Source organism: Prionailurus viverrinus, chromosome B3 (assembly GCF_022837055.1).
Source record: "Prionailurus viverrinus isolate Anna chromosome B3, UM_Priviv_1.0, whole genome shotgun sequence".
Lineage (NCBI taxonomy): Eukaryota > Metazoa > Chordata > Mammalia > Carnivora > Felidae > Prionailurus > Prionailurus viverrinus.
The window spans coordinates 144,551,938-144,557,782 of NC_062566.1; the positions used below are offsets into that span (position 1 = coordinate 144,551,938).

The following is a 5,845-nucleotide window of genomic DNA, read 5'->3' on the forward strand; positions in this document are numbered from 1 at the left end:
AGGGAGGCACAGCTTGTGCTAGGTGGAACCTAATGCCAGTCCCCTTCCCTCACAACCCACAGACACCCCAGTGTGGAACAGGCAGTGTGGGTGGGTGGTAGCCCTCCATTATCCTGAACCCACATTGGGACTGGGGGAAGACAGATTACCTGGAGAATGAGAAAATGTTCAGTGTGCAACCACATAGTTTTGGAGACAACTCATGAATTTGTCCCTGAAAGAGCTTGTGTGAACGTCTCTTAATTCTGGAAGCATATACTTCAGTTCAAGGCCCAGATGCTGACTCAGGTCCTCTGCACATAATCTCGGGCTCAGTTTGGGCTCTTGGAAGCTTAGATATATACGTAGAGGCCACAAGCATGCAGTTTTTAAGTTTTATTTCAGCGTTCTGGTCAGTGAGCCATGAGAGAAGTGTGTCAGAGCCGTGATGTGCCTGTGGACCCCTGTGTCTCCTGCAGACCCCCGGAAACGTGGATGTCAGCTCTGCAGCCTCATTACTGTATTTTCACACATGTGCCAGTTGGATTGTCTATAGTTGTTCAGCAGTTAGGAGGCTAATTATGGATTGTCGTCAGCAACAATCAGTCCCTTAACTTTCTCAGGGTTGATAATTTGACATTTGTGGCGACACCACAAGGAATGCAGCTATAATGGCTTAAATGGGGCCAAAAACTGATCTGAGATATAACAGGGATTCATGAGTTTGCCTGACTGGCCCCATTCTTCTTGGAGGGGTCCACTGTCTGTGCTCCCACCAGTGCCTCGTCCAGTGCACCATGGAGGATCCCAGCTTATGTGGCAATGGCAGTTCCTGTTATTGTCGCACGACCCTCTGTGACTGCATTTCTCTGGGATACAGTGATAATTCAGCTGAGCCACACTGCCAGTGCAGTAGGTGTCCTGACAGAGCTTTCCAGAATCGTAGGGGGTACCAGTTCTCACATGACCAATCTCGGTTGTTCCTGTGCTACTATGTAAATTCAGCCGCAAACACCAGAACCATGAGATCTCAGATGGATGGAATCCAACATGCTCTTGCAGCTGAGGGAGATGTGTGACATTCCTACACTGCACCCTTCCACATGGCACGTCTGTGTGGGAGCAGGGTTCAGCGTTGAATTCCCCAGGATATTCTGCAGTGTCCGTGTCGGCTGCTTTTTTGATTTATGGTGTAGCAGACATCTTCGTCTTTCTCAGAATTTCTGCCAAAGATTTCTTAGCAATGCATAGTGCAGTCAGTGCAGTTCCCATGATAGCAGCATCCCTCTTCATTGCATGCGGTTCCATCTTGCATATGGAAGTCATCAGGGCATGACAAGAACACCCCACGGGAGGACTCTGGGAGATTACATATATTTTGGATTGGCCTGCCAAGTGTCCCAGCATCGAAATCGGTGCAGTTTGTATAGCATCTGCCTGTATTACATTTGTCCCCAGGGGTTAAAATACAATCACTCATACAGCATAGATTGCTATAGCACTGCTCTAAGGAGCTGCAGTCACAATGCTTGCCTGGGTCAGCTAAGTAGTTTCCAAAATGATTGTGGGTCAGGCTTTTATTTCAATGCACCATTTAGATGTTGAAGAGGCACTTGCCTTATCTGCCACTGATTATGTAGTGTGTATGAATGAAGGAACACTTACTGAAAGCTTCAGGTATACAAGAGAATTGGGTCCTAATGCAGTTGGGCCCTTTCTGGCAAGCATATTCATCAGTGTCAACCCACAAACCAATATATTTTGCAATATGATGTGTTGCTATGACAGACTCTGCCTAAATAATCTGCCTAAATAACCCATCATGATGGGGTTTGTGGATGGCATATACTAGATACAACTGGACTGAAATTAACTTCATGGGATCCATCTCAAATCGCAACTAAGGATGAATGTGGTTTAGAATTTGAAAACCCTTGGAATCGCAGTAAAAAAAAAAAAAAAGGACTCTGATGCAACACATATTTGCCCATGTTAGCTAGATCTCTCTCATAAATTATCATGAAACCAATATAGTAACTTACACGAATCCCATGAAACAATGAGTCAATTAAGCTAACTAGCCTTATTAAGAATTGGGCACATTTTGACACGTGGTTGACACGTGGTTGAACACACTGTATATTGTTTAGGGTCTGAGAGCAAAATTCCGTGATGGGATGACTACAATTTACTAGAGATACTGAGGACTGCACTGGCATTTGCTTGAGGAACAGGGCTCCCTATCCTCCTTATATCCCAGGTTATAAGTAGGTCCCATTGCATTGGTGTCTGCCACTCTCTGAGAAGCAATGTGTTCAAATGTTGGGAATCGCTGATGTGTCTGATTTCATAGGCAAGGTCATCCAACTTCATGGTACCTTCAAGGCCCTGATAGCACGTGTCCATGGAGACCATGGAAAGAGGAATCTCCTCCAGGTAGCCGAGGTAGTAACAGTCTGGAGGCATGGAGGGGTAGTCCATCTGAAAGGCACCTGATCATCTTGAGTCATCATCAGCAGATGTATGGGCCAAAAGGGTGTCTTGTGCCACATGTGGATAGTGTGTCTCTTGGCCCCAAAACACAGGCTACAAGACAGCAAGCCAGGCATCTGAATGCCCTTGCTGTTGTGCAGCTCCTTCTTTGTAATTACCACCTCAAGGAGATGTAGAGCCATGAGGGACGACCTTGAGAACCCTGGACAGGAGCCAGCACTGCCCAGAGTGCAAACTGCAAGAGGGACGCCCTCAAGGTGACCTGGCCCTCTGCCAGCCTCATGCCCCTGCTCAGGGACATCTGCCAGTGAGAATGGATAAATGGAGGATCCTCAGCAAAGTGAGGTCTAGGCCATCTGACATAACAGAGGGCTGTACTGGGTGGCCAGCACCCTGCACCTGGGATCCACTTGTGGGGTTAGGTAACAGTCCCAGGGTGTGGCATTGTGTGACCCTGCACAACAGTTCAGCTGGGGTGGATGTGGGAGAAGCAGGTGAGCCAGTTCAAGGGTGCTCACATGGACATAGTAAGGACTTGACCCAGAGACATGGCTCTATTCAACACATTCCATCTTTCCTCCAGCTAGTGAATATGGGATATGGAATTTTAACACCCTGAACTTCTCTACCAATTCCATGTCCTGTGGTACTGCTGGGTCACTTTCTATGGACGACTGCTTTTCCTCATTATGGAGACCAATGCTTCCTACTTCCTTGGGATGTGGAGGTGGACGTTGTCAATTTTACCTTTATAGGTGACTAAAAAAATAGCTTTGTCGTTTTTCATGTCTCATTCTGGTTAGACATTGGTTTTCAAGCCATTTGATCCTTTTGGTTTTTGGTTTGAAGCTTCCTCTGAGTTTACTGAGGAAACATTTCCCAGTATTCTATCTCATGATTGGTGAAGTACAAGGTTGTATTTTAGTATTTTTTTATGCCAGCTGGGGAGAACAGAAAGTACTGCTGACCATGTGTGAGCCCCAGGGGTTTTCCGCTCTAATCCCTTATTGGGGTTCTTTCCTGGCCTCTGGCAGTCTCCTCCCATGCATGTGTGGTTCCCTCCTCAGCTGGAGATGCCAGGGAGTTGAGGTAACTTTGGCAGCTTGCACTGTGGAATCTGCACATGATCAAAAGACGTTATCAACCATGGAACTCCTTTGTTTGATTAAATATGCTCTACTCCTGTAACACCCCCTGCGTCAGGGAGAAACCTCAGAGTTGGCTTTTGGACAGGAGTCTGCATTCTCACCAGTGGCTGGCCTTGTGCATAAAGCTCAAATTCCTTTCCTACCAAAACTAAAACTTTGTACGTTGACCTTTCCAGCAACAGGTAGCTAAATTCAGGTTTTGATAACAATAAAACAGAGTGGCGTGGCAGTTGCCAGGGGCTGGCAGAGAGGTGCAATGAGGGTTAGATATCAAGGGTTGTGATTTTCTGTTATGCAAGACGACTAATTTCTAGAGGTCTTCTCCACAACATTACATGTGTAGTTAACAATATTGTACTGTACGGTTAAAATTTAGTGAAGAGGGTGGATCTCAGTTTCAGTGAGATCTTACCACAATACACGAGTTTTGCTTCTCACACAAAGTATTCATGGACACACACTCTGTACTTATCAGGGAAAATAATTTTAAAAAGTTTACATACTTTGGATCCTAACCCTGAATATATGCCATTTATAAATATCTTCTTCCATTCCATAGGTTGCCTTTTAGTTTTGTTTATTGTTTCCTTCACTGTGCAGAAGCTTGCTATTTTGAGGTACTCCCAAGAGTTCATATATGTATGTACTTAATTTTCTTATAATATTTTAAATTTAATTACAAGTGTGTTAACCTACAGTGCAGTATTGATTTCAGGTGTAGAATTTTGTGATTCATCATGTACATATAACACACAGTTCTCATTTCAACAAGTGCCCTTCTTAATGCCCACCTCCCTTTTAGCCCACCTTACCCCCTCCCCTTGGTTTGTTCTCTGTATTTAAGAGTCTCTTCCCGTTTCCTATTCTCTGTTTTTCTCTTATTTTATTTTGCCTTCCCCTATGTTGTGTTTCTTATATTCCACATATGAATGAAATCATATGATATTTGACTTTTTCTTACTGACTTATTTCACTTAGGGTAATACGTTGTTGTTCCACCCACATTGTTGTAAATGACAAGATTTCATTCTTTTTGATGGCTGAGTAATATTCCATTGTATATATTTACCACATCTTCTTTATGCATTCATCTCCTGATGAATATTTGGGCTCTCACACAATTTGCTTATTGTTGATAGGACTGCTGTAAACATTGGGGTCCATGTGTCCCTCCGAATCAGCATTTTGGTATCCTTTGGATAAATACCTAGTAAAACAATTGCTCGATCACAGGATAGTTCTATTTTTAATTTTTTTCAGGAATCTCCACACTATTTTCCAGAATGGCTGCACCAGTTTGCATTCCCACCATGTTAATTTTAGCCCTCCTGACAGGTGTGAGGTGTTATCTCATTGTGGTTTTGATTTATGTTCCCTGACGAGGAGTGACAATGAGCCTCATTGCACGTGTCTTTTCGCCATCTGGAAGTGTTCTTTGAAAAATGTCTATTCATGTCTTCTGGCCATTTCTTCCCCAGATTCTTTGTTTTTTTCAGTGCCGAGTTTGATAAGTTCTTTATAGATTTTGGATACTAAGCCTTTATCTGATATGCCATTTTCAAATATCTTCTCCTATTTTGTCATTTGCCTTTTAGTTTTGTTGATTGTGTCTTTGCTGTACAGAAGCTGTTTATCTTGAGGTCCCAATAGTTCATTTTTGCTTTTGTTTCCCTTGCATCTGGGACATGTCCAGTAAGAAGTTGTTCTTACCGTGCTCAAAGATTTTGGTGCCTGTGTTTTCCTCTAGGATTTTGATGGTTTCCTGTCTCACATTTAGGTCTTTCATGCATTTTGAATTTGTTTTTGTGTATATTGTAAGAAAGTGGTCTGGTTCCATCAGAGTTTCCTGTTGCTGTCCAGTTTTCCCAACACCATTTGTTGACAGGACTGTCATTTTTCCATTTGATACTGTTTCCTGTTTTGTCAAAGATTAGTTGACCATTTATGGGTTTTCTACTCTGTTCCATTAATCTATGTGTCTCTTTTTGTGCCAGGAGCATACTGTCTTGATGACTACAGCATTGTAATATAGGTTGAAATCCAGAATTGTGATGCCTCCATTTTGTTTCTTTTTTAGGATCGCTTTGGGTGTTCAAGGTCTTTTGTGGTTTCATGATAATTTTAGAATTATTTGTTTTAGCTCTGTGAGGAATGCTTGTATTATTTGACAGGGATATTTGAACTGAATTATTTGCATTGAATGTCTAGATTTCTTTGGGTAGTAT

At 43.0% G+C, this 5,845-nt stretch overlaps 1 pseudogene; it reads right to left on the minus strand.

The window, feature by feature from the left end:
- Window positions 1-1,597: 1,597 nt before the first annotated feature.
- On the minus strand, window positions 1,598-2,773 carry LOC125168167 (disintegrin and metalloproteinase domain-containing protein 20-like; annotated as a pseudogene).
- Window positions 2,774-5,845: the final 3,072 nt, after the last annotated feature.